A 16,339-nucleotide genomic window follows, 5' to 3' on the forward strand; every position below is an offset into this window, starting at 1 on the left:
CTTGTTAAAGCCATCCTAAAGGAGGAAACTTGTCTGTTGAGTTCGTTCTTATTTAGTCACGGATGTGTTAAACAAGATCGAACACGTACCCACAAAGCTTGTCAATTTAACCTTACGTTTGAAGCAGAAGCTTTTCGCGTATGCTGTATTTTAGCACTAGAGGGAATGGCTACAAATGCAGATAAAACGTTTTTAGTAACATGGAGAGCTGCACCAAATCACTCTTCGGACTCTGGCACTGTGTTTAAAGAAGAAGAAAACAAGACGCTGGTCCAGGGAATGATTTAAAATGAGAGAGAAATATACAAAACCTGTCAATGGAATTGTTACATTCAGAATCTGATGATTTCATTAACTTCCTGCAGATGGACAGTGAAACGTTAAAAAAATTGTACCTCTTCAAGCTTTCCCGGCGTGATCTTGACATGTGGAATAATCGGGTCTACAGAGCGACACAAACATCCGGCAGTAGACCCGATTATTCCACATGTTAAAAAAATTGTTTAGCGTTATTTCGCCCTCACATTGAAAAAGAAGACACAAGTATGCGAAAATTTATTTTCTTCCACTTATTCCTCTAATGACAGTTCATTAAAATACCACAATGTAGGAGTATATAGCCCACGCGCTTTGTGGTAGAACCAGTGAACTTCGATTTCTTCTATTTCATTCGACTTCCGATTGAACGTGACTGTATTGATTTTGTTCATAACCTCTTCAAGCGTAATGTATGGCTGGGAAAAATGCTATACCTGTACCATTATGGTAACTGTCAGTGCTATTTTGGTTTTATACTTGACCGCCATTTCCACGGTTGTGGAAACTCACGATACGACGAGATAGATTGCTGTAAAACAGTTTTCCACTAAACATATGCGGCGAAACATCGTCACAAATAACATTCGCCATTGTGTCGAACTTTCCGTCAATCCAAATTTCTGTCAAACACGCCAGACGCGATCTATGCTTAACAAACATATCATATAGTTACATACATGGTCAAATATTTGACAAGCTTACTTGAGTTTGACAAAATGTTTATTCGTTTAGGGGGGGCCTTTAACACGAAATCGCAGGCGACACTCTCGGAAGTGTTGCCCGCTTGTCAATCATGTCGGATCGGAAATCACGTAATTTGTTGACATATTCATGCAAGAGTGTTTAATCCATAACTTATGTATTATTATCTATCGTAATCAATGAATAATGATAAATGTACGACTTACGACACTATGAAACAAAAGTAAAAAAACAGTTTTTTGAAATCTGTTTGCACATTACGTCCATTAAACCTAGACAGCAGGAATTTTATATAGTATTCTTAATTTCGCCTGAAAGGACTGTCCAAATGTTGTTCGCTGAAGATCACTTCTTTTGTGTTTGTTGCAAGATGATGAGGGTGATGATTATGATAATTGGGGCATTGTATTAACGACCAATTCATTGATGCCCGTTTCCATTATTCCATCTCATGTCCAGTACTCTCTCGCCAGCTGCTGCACAATTCTGCAGTAATCCTGCCAGTCCTGTGCAGTAACTGAAAGGAAAGCAACATTAAGAAGATTGTGCAATTGACATGTCACCAGTGACATTGTTCTCTCTGAAATTGTGTTTTATTTTAGCCTAAACCAATTATGTCGGATTTAGATCGCAGTTCTAGGGGGGTAAACACACTACTTTGTGGCCTTTGCTCTCAGTGATTTAATGCACGATGTACACTTCCACGGATAGTTTCTTTTCCTTTTTAACTCAACAGGTTGAAATCAGCCTGGACGTTAGCCGACGACCCTTCTCTAACAGAATGCTCCAGCAGTGAACGCTGATGTTTCTCTCTCTGACGGTGTAAACGATGTCTCTTTTCAGGATACAGTATGTGAAGTGTACAAGTTCATCATGGCCCTGTGTGACACTTCTCTCGCTATCCCCCACCCCCACCCCACCTAACCATCTACAGTGTTTAGAGTAGATGTTGTATGCCTTACTTTAGATAAACTCTCCACTGAAACGTGTGACAGCAAAGCATTCGTCTTCTTCGTCAGGGTAGCCACATGCATCCACAACCCACGTTCAAATGCTGGACACCTTCCAGCTGCTGACAGATGCAGATGACGACCATACCACAGCCAAAACCTCAAGCGAACGTGTTCTCTCCATTATCTTCTCTTGGACTAGACCTTGGTCAATGAAAGCTCCTTGCTCCCCTGTAGGCCATTGCTTTCACTCTGCTTTCACTCTGGCTACAGGACTTTGTCATGTCCAACATCTCCTGTACAGCTTCTAGCCATGCCCCGCACTACTGGGAGGGAGGAGGGAAGAGGGGGCTCTGTGGCGACCGTCGGCCACCCAGACACTTTATTTGTGCTTTTACTGAAGAGATTCTTTGGTTTAACTTCACTTTACTTTTTGTGTGCGGGCTGGTTTGCATACTGTGCATTTTTGTGTTAGATATTTGTGAAGAAAATTGTGGTCAGTAAGTTAATGTGTGTTGGTGCTACTATTCTCTCATCTACTTCAAGGGGATGGAAGTTACCACAAGATATTTCGATAATATCTGCCTACAGTAGTTGTAGATTTCAAGCATTGCCCACTTGACAGCCAAACCTGTGTTGGTCACCATTTCTTATAGCTGTTACGCAGTAGTCTCTATTTCCTTAGAGTTTTATTAAAGTGATTGTAAATCACGGAGAGTTGCTTCCATGATGAACTGTTCTTCTAGGTACAGTTCACAGAACAAAACTGCTCACAGGGAAAATGGCTTGGTCCCACGTCAGGCATTTTCAGTGTGTGCAGCCTCATCATAAATTATTGCAACACTAACGTTCTGTTAATGTTCATGTTGGTTTATGGCGGTAAAATATCATACCATCGAGACATACTATACACAACAATACCAATCACACTGCTGGTATTGTATATCAATAGCGATAGCAAAATATGTAATGATTTGACTGGTAGTGTTAGATATCTTCTGAAGAAAGTGTTAGTGTCACTGTACAAGTAGCTCACAGTCAAAGTTGCTGGTCATCACTGAATCACAGTTCGCTAGAACTCCGCCAAAACCAGTTCCAAGCCCGGTTGAAAAAGGAAGAGGGGGAGGAGTAACACGTCGTCAAAAAACCTTGGTTCACCTGGCCCAGATGATAGTACCTCGTGACGGCCCGCTGCCAGGGATACGGTGAAGACCTCAACGGCAGTGAAGGCGGAGATGAAGATCACCGGTACAGCGGCACTGGCGGAAGAGGCGGCCCAAATCCACTAGCGTCTGTTCTGGAATCGAGCGGGTAGTGGTCAGCGTCTGTTCACCTAGTTGGTGCGGCTGCTTCATGCTCTTCTTGATCTCAACAAACAAGTCGTGAACATGTGACCTTCATAGAGGATCACCACAAAACAATTCGAATAATCATAATGGAACAAAAGGAAAGAAATCCACTACCCCAGGCATCAGTCTCTAGACTGAATTTTCTTGTTCATCGGATTCTGGGGGACCAGAAACGGCGTGCGCAGAAGAGTCGGAGCTTCTCAAAATATCTAAGACCAAAACAAAAAAACTTCATAGGAACTCTCAACACAAACATACTCTCCAAAGTATGTAAACTGACAAATACTATGGAAAAATTCCATATAAAAATCCTTGCGATTCAAGAAACACGATTTACGGACGAAAATCATTTTTATTCAGGAAACTTCAGAATCTACAAAGGAAAACCTGCAGTCCAGCTGAACAAGGGACCCGAAGCATTTGGGATGGCTTCTGTTGTGCACAAAGCAATTATAGACGCGATAATAAACTTCCATTCGACATCAGAAAGAATTTCAATACTCTCAGTAAGATCTGGAAACAAAGCATATACACAGATAAATACACATGCCCCACAAATTATTACAATAGAAAAGATCCACAGGCAATAGATGACTTCTGGGAACTACTTGAGGAAACCTCAAATAAAATCCCTACTCATCACGTGAAAATTATTTTAGGAGATTTCCATGGACAACTCGGCAAAGAGAAAAAATTCAGGAAAACAACGGGAATTCATACATTTCCCAAGAGAACAAATAAAAACTGCGAGAGACTCATAAACTTCTGCGAAAATTTTGATCCTAAAATCATGTCTACACAACTTCTGAAACCTGTAAACAAACTTACAACTTGGAAATCACCGAATTCAACTTTGGGTGAATTTAAGATAGACCATGTTGCCATGTTGTTGTTGTTGTGGTCTTCAGTCCTGAGACTGGTTTGATGCAGCTCTCCATGCTATTCTATCCTGTGCAAGCTTCTTCATCTCCCAGTACATGCTGCAACCTACATCCTTCTGAATCTGCTTAGTGTATTCATCTCTTGGTCTCCCTCTACCATTTTTACCCTCCACGCTGCCCTCCAATGCTAAATTTGTGATCCCTTGATGCCTCAAAACATGTCCTACCAACCGGTCCCTTCTTTTTGTCAAGTTGTGCCACAAACTCCTCTTCTCCCCAATTCTATTCAATACCTCCTCATTAGTTATGTGATCTACCCATCTAATCTTCAGCATTCTTCTGTAGCACCACATTTCGAAAGCTTCTATTCTCTTCTTGTCCAAACTAGTTATTGTCCATGTTTTACTTCCATACATGGCTACACTCCATACAAATACTTTCAGAAACGACTTCCTGACCATTAAATCTATACTCGATGTTAACAAATTTCTCTTCTTCAGAAACGCTTTCCTTGCCATTGCCAGTCTACATTTTATATCCTCTCTACTTCGACCATCATCAGTTATTTTACTTCCTAAATAGCAAAACTCCTTTACTACTTTAAGTGTCTCATTTCCTAATCTAATTCCCTCAGCATCAGCCGATTTAATTTGACTACATTCCATTATCCTCGTTTTGGTTTTGTTGATGTTCATCTTATATCCTCCTTTTAAGACACTGTCCATTCCATTCAACTGCTCTTCCAAGTCCTTTGCTGTCTCTGACAGAAGGCCGCCTCTTCCGCCAGTACCGCTGTACTGATGATCTTCATCTCCGCCTTTCGCTCCCTGTATTTCACCCCTGCCACCTTCAGAATTTGAAAGAGATTATTCCAGTCGACATTGCAAAAGCTTTCTCTAAGTCTACAAATGCTAGAAACGTAGGTTTGTCCTTCCTTAATCTAGCTTATAAGATAAGCCGTAGGGTCAGTATTGCCTCACGTGTTCCAACATTTCTACGGAATCCAAACTGATCTTCCCCGAGGTCGGCTTCTACTAGTTTTTCCATTTTCTGTAAAGAATTTGTGTTAGTATTTTGCAGCTGTGACTTATTAAACTGATAGTTCGGTAATTTTTATATCTTTGACAGATGCTGACCACTACCCGCTCGATTCCAGAACAGACGATAGTGGATTTGGGCCGCTTTCTTTGGGATTGCAATTATTATATTCTTCTTGAAGCCTGAGGGTATTTCGCCTGTCTCATACATCTTGCTCACCAGATGGTAGAGATTTGTCATGACTGGCTCTCCCAAGGCCGTCAGTAGTTCTAATGGAATGTTGTCTACTCCCGGGGCCTTGTTTCGACTCAGGTCTTTCAGTGCTCTGTCAAACTCTTCCCGCAGTATTGTATTTCCTATTTCATCTTCATCTGCATCCTCTTCCATTTCCAGTACATCGCCATTGTATAAACCTTCTATATACTCCTTCCACCTTTCCACCTTCCCTTCTTTGCTTAGAACTGGGTTTCCATCTGAGCTCTTGATATTCATACAAGTGGCTCTCTTTTCTCCAAACATCTCTTTAATTTTCCTGTAGGCAGTATCTATCTTACCCCTAGTGAGAGAAGCCTCTACATCCTTACATTTGTCCTATAGCCATCCCTGCTTAGCCATTTTGCACTTCCTGTCGATCTCATTTTTGAGACGTTTGTATTCCTTTTTGCCTGCTTCATTTACTGCATTTTTATATTTTCTCCTTTCATCAATTAAATTCAATATTTCTTCTGTTACCCACGGATTTCTATTAGCCCTCGTCTATTTACCTACTTTATCTTCTGCTGTCTTCACTACTTCATCCCTCAGAGCTACCCATTCTTCTTCTACTGTATTTCTTTCCTCCATTCTTGTCAGTTGTTCCCTTATGCTCTCCCTGAAACTCTCTACAACCTCTGGTTCTTTCAGTTTATCCAGGTCCCATCTCCTTAAATTAGCACCTTTTTGTAGTTTCTTCAGTTTTTAATCTACAGTTCATAACCAATAGATTGTGGTCAGAGTCCACATCTGCCCCTGGAAATGTCTTACAATTTAAAACCTGATTCCTAAATCTCTGTCTTACGATTGTATAATCTATCTGATACCTTTTAGTATCTCCAGGATTCTTCCATGTATACAACCTTCTTTTATGATTTTTGTACCAAGTATTAGCTATGATTAAGTTACGCTTTGTGCAAAATTCTACCAGACGGCTTCCTCTTTCATTTCTTCCCCCCAATCCATATTCACCTACTATGTTTCCTTCTCTCCCTTTTCCTACAGACGAATTCCAGTCACCCACGACTATTTTCGTCTCCCTTCACTACCTGAATAATTTCTTTTATCTCATCATAGATTTCCTCAATTTCTTCATCATCTGCAGAGCTAGTTGGCATATAAACTTGTACTACTGTAGTAGGCGTGGGCTTTGTGTCTATCTTGGCCACAATAATGCGTTCACTATGTTTGTAGTAGCTTACTCGCACTCCTATTTTTTTATTCATTATTAAACCTACTCCTGCATTACCCCTATTTGATTTTGTATTTATAACCCTGTATTCACCTGACCAAAAGTCTTGTTCCTCCTGCCACCGAACTTCACTAATTCCCACTATATCTAACTTTAACCTATCCATTCCCCTTTTTAAATTTTCTAACCTACCTGTTCGTTTAAGGGATCTGACATTCCACGCTCCGATCCGTAGAACGCCAGTTTTCTTCCTCCTGATAACGACGTCCTCTTGGGTAGTCCCCGCCCGGAGATCCGAATGGGGGACTATTTTACCCCCGGAATATTTTACCCAAGAGGACGACATCATCATTTAATCATACAGTAAAGCTGCATGCCCCTGGGAAAGATTACGGCTGTAGTTTCCCCTTGCTTTCAGCCGTTCGCAGTACCAGCACAGCAAGGCCGTTTTGGTTAATGTTACAAGGCCAGATCAGTCAATCATCCAGACTGTTGCCCTTGCAACTACTGAAAAGGCTGTTGCCCCTCTTCAGGAACCACACGTTTGTCTGACCTCCCGACAGATACCCATCCGTTGTGGTTGAACCTACGGTACGGCCATCTGTATCGCTGAGGCACGCAACCCTACCCACCAGCGGCAAGGTCCATGGTTTATGGGGGGAGGCATGTTGCCATATCTAATAAGAAAACGAAAGAAATACTCAACGTCGAACAAGAAAGGGAGTTTTTGAGACAGACCACCATCTGCTGCAAATAAAGATTAGATTTCAACCTAACACAAAGAAACCATCAATGAACAAAGTAGAACTGATGCACATTACCTTAAATTTAAAAAGAGGGAAACTGCAGGAATTTGGGCAATCAAACGCAACGAACGAGAAGGAACTTGCAGAAGTACTGAAAAATACTATGAAATTTGGCAAACCCCCAAGAAAGCGAAAACACAGATGGTGGAATAGCGCATGTGATCAGGCAATAGAAGAAAGAATACAAGCTTGGAAAACTTTCAGAAGCAACAAAACTACAGAAAAATGGCAGGAATTTTTGAGAATACAGATGAGTTCATCCAAGGCAATACGAAGAGAAAAACGTAGATATGATTTAAGCTGGCTTAAAAAATTGATCAAGAATTTATCAATAACACCATCAGAGATTTTTACAAAATTTTCAAATAAAACCTAACATGGTATCAACCACTTAGTCTGTGCTTTCGCCGGCCTGATGGATCACTGGAAACCAAGCCTAAAAAGAACCGTCAAATTTTAGCTTAATATTTTCACTCACTTCTCAACTGCGAGCCCCCGACAGAACAATTAGATTTCGAAATACCCACATCCAGTCCCGATTCAAATCCACCATTACTTAAAGAGGTAAAGGAAATAATCAATTCTTTGAAGAACAACAAATCTCCAGGACATGACGGAATCATAGCAGAAGTATGGAAATTAAATGTCAGTAATCTCACACAAGCAACCCACAGAATTATATCAAATATTTGGGAAACTGAACAAATACCTGCAGAGTGGTAATGTGCATTAATTCACCCTCTCCACAAAAAAGGGGCAGAAACTTATCCACGTAATTGCAGAAGATTTTCACTGCTCCCTGGAATATACAAAATTCTTTCAAAGGTCATGTTAAACAGACTAGAAGAACAAGCGGAGCAGTTAAAAGGGGAGTGACAGGCAGGGTTTCGCAAAGGTCGATCTTGCATCGAGCAGATATGGAACTTAAAAACAATTTTGCAAATGAGAAGATGTAGAAATACTGTGGTAACTTTTGTCGATTTTAAAAAGGCTTACGATTCAATAGATAGACAAACATTATTCCACATTTTAGAAGAGTTCAGGATTGACGGGAAAACAAGGTCAATTATTCAACAAGCATCAACAGAGACAACCTCAAAAGTTAAATTCATGGGAGGAAGATCAAAAGCATTTCATATCCACACTGGTGTTCGCCAAGGAGATGGAATGTCCTTCTGAGGACAGGGGAAAAGGAAATGAAAGGAATTCAGCTAGGGATTAAAAAAGAGCAGACAATCAGGGTGAAGTTTCTGGCTTTCGCGGACGATCTTGCCATTCTAACGAAAAATAGAGAGGAAGCTAAACTTTCATTGGAAAAACTACGCGAAATCTCACAGAAAACTGGGCTACAAATTTCCTACTAGAAAACACAGTATATGGAAAACAAACCTGTAGATAATCTCTCCAATACTACTCAATACGGGAAAGGGGCACAAGTTGCCCACTTCAGATATCTGGGAGAGGTAATCCAACCATCAGGACTGAACTCAACAGCCAATAAAGATAGAATCAAAAGATTGCAAAAAGCATATAAGCTCACTTGGAATCAATATGATAAGAAATCTATTTATGTCAGTGCGAAACTAAGGCATTACAACACAGTACTCCTACCAGAAGCACTTTATGCTGCAGAAACTACAGTGATTCATGTTCATATGAAGATATGAAGATCATGAAGATCAGAGAGACTGAAAAGCAGGAAAGAAAAATTCTGAGGAAAATATATGGACCAGTGTTTCGGAAAGGAATTTGGATGAAGAGGTCAACTAGTGAGATTTACAAAGACATAGAAACAATAACCGACGCCATTAGAAAGAGAGGGATGAAATTTTATGGACATATCAGCAGAATAAATAAAAGCAGGCTCACAAGGCAAAAACAAGACAAAGTGGATCACAGAAACAGAAGAAGACATTAGAGAACTGGGGATCACACATAGGACAACATAAACAATAGAGAACAGTTTAGAAACATCATAAAGAAACGCACACTTAAAATACAACACACGGAGAACAGAACGGGAAAAAGATGGCCGGAAGAACGCAAGAGAGAACACAATGAACGTATGAAGAGAATTTGGGAAGAACGAAGAAAGAAGAAGAATTCATGACTACTCAAGTTCAATCGCTCTCTTAAAAGGGAATAACGGAAAATAATAATATGTATACTAGCCAGATGTAGACGGATGTAACCTATGCTTTCTTCCATCTGCTGGGCACGGTTTTCTGTTAGAGGAATCTACTACAGACCAGGGGTCTGGCTCAGCCGCAATATAAAATTTGATGGGGATTACGTAGGGCCATGGGTCTTTGTTCAATTTTAACGAGTGCGTTAACTCTTTACTGATTGCAAATGTTAAGCGTACAAGATAGAAGGTATTTTAAACTGTATTATAAAACAAGTGTAGAGAATAATATCTGGGGTTATTAGTGTTAGAATCAAGTATGGAAATAATTCGATTTGATATCAGAAATACCATGTGAGGCTAGACAATTAATTTTCGATTAAATACAATACTTAACTGCCTTATACGACGTTCGATTTTCCACGTGTTGGTCTTCATTTTGATCACATGGATACTCACATAGTTTCAGGTGCTTTAAGACCTAATATACACTAACTGATTTTCATTAACGACCATTGTACTGTAATTCATTATTTGTAACTTGTTGCATGTGTGAAAATTAAAATTTGTGCATAAACTTTTACCATTTTGAACCATCCATATACCTCGATGCTTCAAAATGTTCTTATAAGCAGGATCGCCTATATCGTACGAGAAGCTAAACATCCTCACCTTGTCGGATAAGTTTTTCTGTTAGCATGATTTCCATTGAGTGCACTGCATGCTCACCGATGAGACAGATCTGCCTGCCGCCGCTGCCGGCTCGGCCACCAGTGTGAGAACACGCTTGCCGTGCACAGCCAACGGCCGCGGCGGCGTATCTGTCGACTGGCTCTCGCTGTGGTGGCTGGCCGGACAACCTCCTGTACGAGGACGAACGACGCAGCAAAACGCATTTCAACAACGCGGCCTGACCGCCGCGGTTGAAAGTCGCAGACAGCGTTCTGTGTGGCCACACACGCCACGCCACTGACTGTGCCGCCAGGCTAAACTATAACCCAGCGTTGCTAACATTATTGTTTGTGTTAGAGTCTGCTGATGACTTTTATCGCAGATACGCCGTTACTCGATATTTAATAATATGAAATCGTACCCAGGGTAATGTGTTTGTGATAAATCTTCAAATCGTTCAAATGCCTCTAAGCACTATGGGACTTAACATCTGAGGTCATCAGTCCACTAGACTTAGAACTACTTAAACCTAACTAACCTAAGGACATCACACACATCCACACCCGAGGCAGGATTCGAAACTGCGACCGTAGCGGCCGCGCGGTTCCAGACTGTAGCGCCTAGAACCGCTCGGCCACCCCGGCCGGCGACTAACATGGGATGTTGAACTACACAGGAAGGGCCACACGAATGGTCACAGGTTTGTTTGACACGCGGGATAATATCACTGAGAGCTGAAAGAACTGAACTGGCAGATACTTGAAGATACACGCCAGAGAAAGCCCACTTACAAACTTTTAAGAACCGGCTTTACACGGTGACAGTAGGAATGTTCTACGTATCGCTTCCATGTCGATCGTGTGGACAATGTTAGACTAATTGAAGCAGCCACAGAGGCATTGAAAGTCATTTTTCCGGCGTTCAATACGTGAATAGAGGGGAAAAAGCTCTTACAAGTGGTACAATAGGGCGTACCCAGCCACGCACTTCACAGTGTTTTCAAGAATCTAGGTGTAGATATAGAATTATCTCTGGGTCCAAAAAAAAAAGCAATTAGATCTTGAATACAGTTTTGCAGAGGTGTTGCTTGGTTTTCTTTCCTTTAAAGGTATTCATTTATTGAAATGCAATACTGTAGTAGTCTACGAATCTATCCAATTACTGAAAATGCTCGGCAGTTAACTGCGTTATGAGATACTAGTGAGAATGTCTCTGTGGCTACGATAGGCTCAGCTTGATAAGTGTTGACGCAGTTAATATAATTTACGTAGTTGTGCAAAATAGGGCGTTCCCAGCCACGCACTTCACAGTGTTTTCAAGAATATAGGTGTAGATATAGAATTATCTCTGGGTCCAAAAAAAAAAAAAAAAGCAATTAGATCTTGAATACAGTTTTGCAGAGGTGTTGCTTGGTTTTCTTTCCTTTAAAGGTATTCATTTATTGAAATGCAATACTGTAGTAGTCTACGAATCTATCCAATTACTGAAAATGCTCGGCAGTTAACTGCGTTATGAGATACTAGTGAGAATGTCTCTGTGGCTACGATAGGCTCAGCTTGATAAGTGTTGGCACAGTTAATATAATTTACGTAGTTGTGCAAAACGATCCATATTTTAAGATAAACTAGCTGCAATGTCTTGAAAACGGTAGAATATTCTACATGAAGTGAACATGTGACTCTTCTACATTTGTTCATATTTGCCAGGTACATGGAAAAACACCATTATCAACCGAATACATGATAAAAAAACTACAGCAGTTTTCAAAGTATTTTGACTTTTCTTGTTTTAGTGTTACGGCTAATTTCGCCTTAGGTGTTACTGGATACAGATATCTGTTTGTTAAATTCTTCCCGAAAGTTTCTTTGTCCAGATCGAGGAAATAGTCAAACTGGAAAATATTTAACCTGAAAAACTCACTGAACTTTGTCTTCGTTTAATTAATGACGATTCGAAGACAAGTGCGTAAACGAAATTTTTGTAGAGCCTAAGACAATGCATGTTTCGACTTTTCCACTGTGTAACTGTTGTACCAGAATGTATTCTTAATCATCATTTTCATCCAGTAGTAAGCACAATAATAATTCGGGATGACTAATTTGAAAAGGGTGTGTGCATTGTGCTTCGACATGGCGAGCTCAGGCGCTCGGCGCCAGCCCGAGCAAATAAAGTACTGTAACTTCTATTTTCTCCATACTGTAATGAGATACGGGTTTTCCTCAAATTTACAATTTCAATATATTAGCTACATTTAGTTCGCAGCAACATAACACCCAAAACGAACGAAACGTAAAGTAGCCAGCGAGCCCTTCGAATTTTATGCTACGTAGTACTGGGAAAGTGGGTATCACAGTAACAATGACCAACATCGACAAAACAGACACTTCATCATCAAGCTATAATGTGAAACTATAATATATTCAAATATCAACTTTTTGTACCAATTAGTATCTTCCGTATCGAATGAGAAGTATTTTACAGGGACGGAAACACACAAACCGAAAGAAGAAGAGAATCTCTATAGAAAAACTAACTAGAGGAGTTGACGTAGTCTCGCTTCGTTTACATACAATACTTTTTACAGCAAGAAATTCGGAAACTCATTTTCTCGTGCGCCGCTGCGGACAACCGATTTGTGGGGGCCGCTGGAAGACGCTGGCAACCGCGCCGCCGGGCCACACTCTGCCTCGCCGGGCCTCCGGCTCCACACTGAGCGCGCCGCAAAATGGCTCTGCGCGCTCAGTTTTCCGGCTGTTGGTGCATCAAGGGAAGTGGCGTGTTTGCGCGCGCTCAGTTCAGACGGGGCTTCGGCTCGCTCCATCTTCAGACGGTGCGCGCGCTCCACGGGGTGCAGCAGCAGGGCGCAGCGCGGCGCGGGGCTGCGCGGCGCGGCGCGGCGCGGTGCGCTTAGTGTCGACCCGGGATTCTGCAACTATAAATGACATTTATGTTTTCCTTGTCAAAAATATTTAGCATTTCTTCTGAATATGTCACGAGTTCTTAGGGTGAGGAACTTAATATAATTCAATGTGCGTTTACATGTACCGTAAAAATTGCATATTTCCGAAAATGTATCCTGACAATGTTGCCCGGCAACACACAACACGAATTGCAGCCACTATTGTCCGGCACTGTTTGCAGCAGTACCTCGCCGACCGAGAAGCGTTTGCAAACAACCGCAAAATGGACGAAGGCAAGCTAGTGAAAGTCAGTGCGGCTCTATTGCTTTCGCCTTACCTAAGGTGAGACAGAACGAGAGAAATCGGGCTTTGTGGATGCGTTTTTTGATGTAAGTGGAATGCGCCAGAAAATTTAACTAGGAAACAGATGCTAGATACCTACCTGTTCAAGAATATAACCAGAATACAGAGCACGATTTAGAATACCTCGTACAAGCACTTTGTCTGAGAGCAACTAAAACCTGTTCGTTTTTTAACTACTTGTGATTCGTACAGAAGTTAAATGTACTTCTTTAAAACCTGTAACCTCATAGTTCCATAAACATGCAATGATCCGGTAGAAGAACTGAAAGATTTCATTAAGGGAGGTTTCAAATAAGAATAGAAGTTTTATTATTATATTGTTGTTGTTTATCAGCACACACATCTGTTTACGCTACAAAAACCTACTTCTGGTATGTCTCGACATAGCGTGAAACTCGTAGTATGAGACGCAAATCATGTGGATGGCGAACAACTTGCGCTTCCACTCTTCCTATGCAACTTGTTTTGCCTCGCTTTTAGTATAGGTTCGTAGACTTCGGAATTTTTTGTTTGCTTATCAAGGGTGATGCCGAGCTCATTGGTAACACTTGAAAATGTTTTTATAGATTACGATCACTGTATACAGGGTGTTACAAAAAGGTACGGCCAAACTTTCAGGAAACATTCCTCACACACAAAGAATGAAAATATGTTATGTGGACATGTGTCCGGAAACGCTTACTTTCCATGTTAGAGCTCATTTTATTACTTCTCTTCAAGTCACATTAATCATGGAATGGAAACACGCAGCAACAGAACGTACCAGCGTGACTTCAAACACTTTATTGCAGGAAATGTTCAAAATGTCCTCGGTTAGCGAGGATACGTGCAATCACCCTCCGTCGCATGGAATCCCTAATGCGCTGATGTAGCCCTGGAGAATGGCGTATTGTATCACAGCCGTCCACAATACGAGCATGAAGAGTCTCTACCTTTGGTACCGGGGTTGCGTAGACAAGAGCATTCAAATGCCACATAAATCAAAGTCAAAAGGGTTTAGGTCAGGAGAGCGTGGAGGCAATGGAATTGGTCCGCCTTTACCAATCCATCGGTCACCGAATCTGTTGCTGGGAAGCGTACGAACACTTCGACTGAAATGTGCGGGAGCTCCATCGCGCATGACCCACATGTTGTGTCGTACTTGTAAAGGCACATGTTCTAGCAGCACAGGTAGAGTATCCCGTATGAAATCATGATAATGTGCTCCATTGAGCGTAGGTGGAAGAACATGGGGCCCATTGAAGACATCACCAACAATGCCTGCCCAAACGTTCGCAGAAAATCTGTGTTGATGACGTGATTGTACAATTGCTTGCGGATTCTCGTCAGCCCACACATGTTGATTGTGAAAATTTACAGTTTGATCACGTTGGAATGAAGCCTCATCAGTAAAGAGAACATTTGCACTAAAATGAGGATTGACACATTGTTGGATGAACGATTCGCAGAAGTGTACCCGTGGAGGCCAATCAGCTGCTGATAGTACCTACACACGCTGTACATGGTACGGAAACAACTGGTTCTCCTGTAGCACTCTCCATACAATGACGTGGTCAACGTTACCGTGTACAGCAGCAACTTGACTGACGCTGACATTAGGGTTATCGTCAACTGCACGAAGAATTGCCTCGTCCATTGCAGGTGTCCTCGTCGTTCTAGGCCTTCCCCAGTCACGAGTCGGAGGCTGGAATGTTCCGTGCTCCCTAAGACGCCGATAAATTGCTTCGAACGTCTTCTTGTCGGGACACCTTCGTTCTGGAAATCTGTCTCGATACAAACGTACCGCGCCACGGCTATTGCCCTGTGCTAATCCCTACATCGAATGGGCATCTGCCAACTCCGCATTTGTAAACATTGCACTGACTGCAAAACCACGTTCGTGATTAACACTAACCTATTGATGCTACGTACTGATATGCTTGATGCTAGTACTGTAGAGCAATGAGTCGCATGTCAACACAAGCACCGAAGTCAACATTTCCTTCATTCAATTGGGACAACTGGCGGTGAATCGAGGAAGTACAGTACATACTGACAAAACTAAAATGAGCTCTAACATGGAAATTAAGCGTTTTCGGACACATGTCCGCATAACATCTTTTCTTTATTTGTGTGTGAGGAATGTTTCCTGAAAGTTTGGCCGTACCTTTTTGTAACACCCTGTAGATTAATTTCAACGCCCAACAGATAACTTGCTGTTATGAAATGCATAATTCTCTCGTTTGTCCATTCTCCATTGCTATACACAACAAACAATTACAAAACGTGTGGCTGTATTTAGATGTATATTGTTTTCGCTCAGACACTTGACTGTAGCGGTGAGTGAAGCAGAAAACAAAAGTGAGAGCGAGAGAGAACCGTTCACAAACAAAGACAGATATATGTTTTGCCCTACAAAATCTAAGCCAATACGAAGATACCCTCTGCAACTACCTGCAACAGCCTGCAATATGAACAATATTGTTCAGCCATACTGCGAAACTGCCTTCTACTGTGGCCACCAGCAGCAATATTTACGACAGTTCTGTCTGCTTGATTAGCTGAGTTGTAACGCGTTGCCAACCAGATTCGATTTCCGGCCCGGTTGGAGATTTTCTCCGCCCGTGGCCTGGGTGTCGTTGTGTCCTCGTCGTCTCATCACCAGTGACACGCAAATCGCCGAATGCGGCGTCACCTGAAATAAGACTTGTACCCGGCAGCTGAGCTTCCCGGTTGGGGCCTCCCAGCCATCAATGCCACACGATCATTTCACCTTTGTATGGCAGCTCTTCTGCGACCTTATATTGCCGAC

Source organism: Schistocerca gregaria, chromosome 1, assembly GCF_023897955.1.
Source record: "Schistocerca gregaria isolate iqSchGreg1 chromosome 1, iqSchGreg1.2, whole genome shotgun sequence".
Lineage (NCBI taxonomy): Eukaryota > Metazoa > Arthropoda > Insecta > Orthoptera > Acrididae > Schistocerca > Schistocerca gregaria.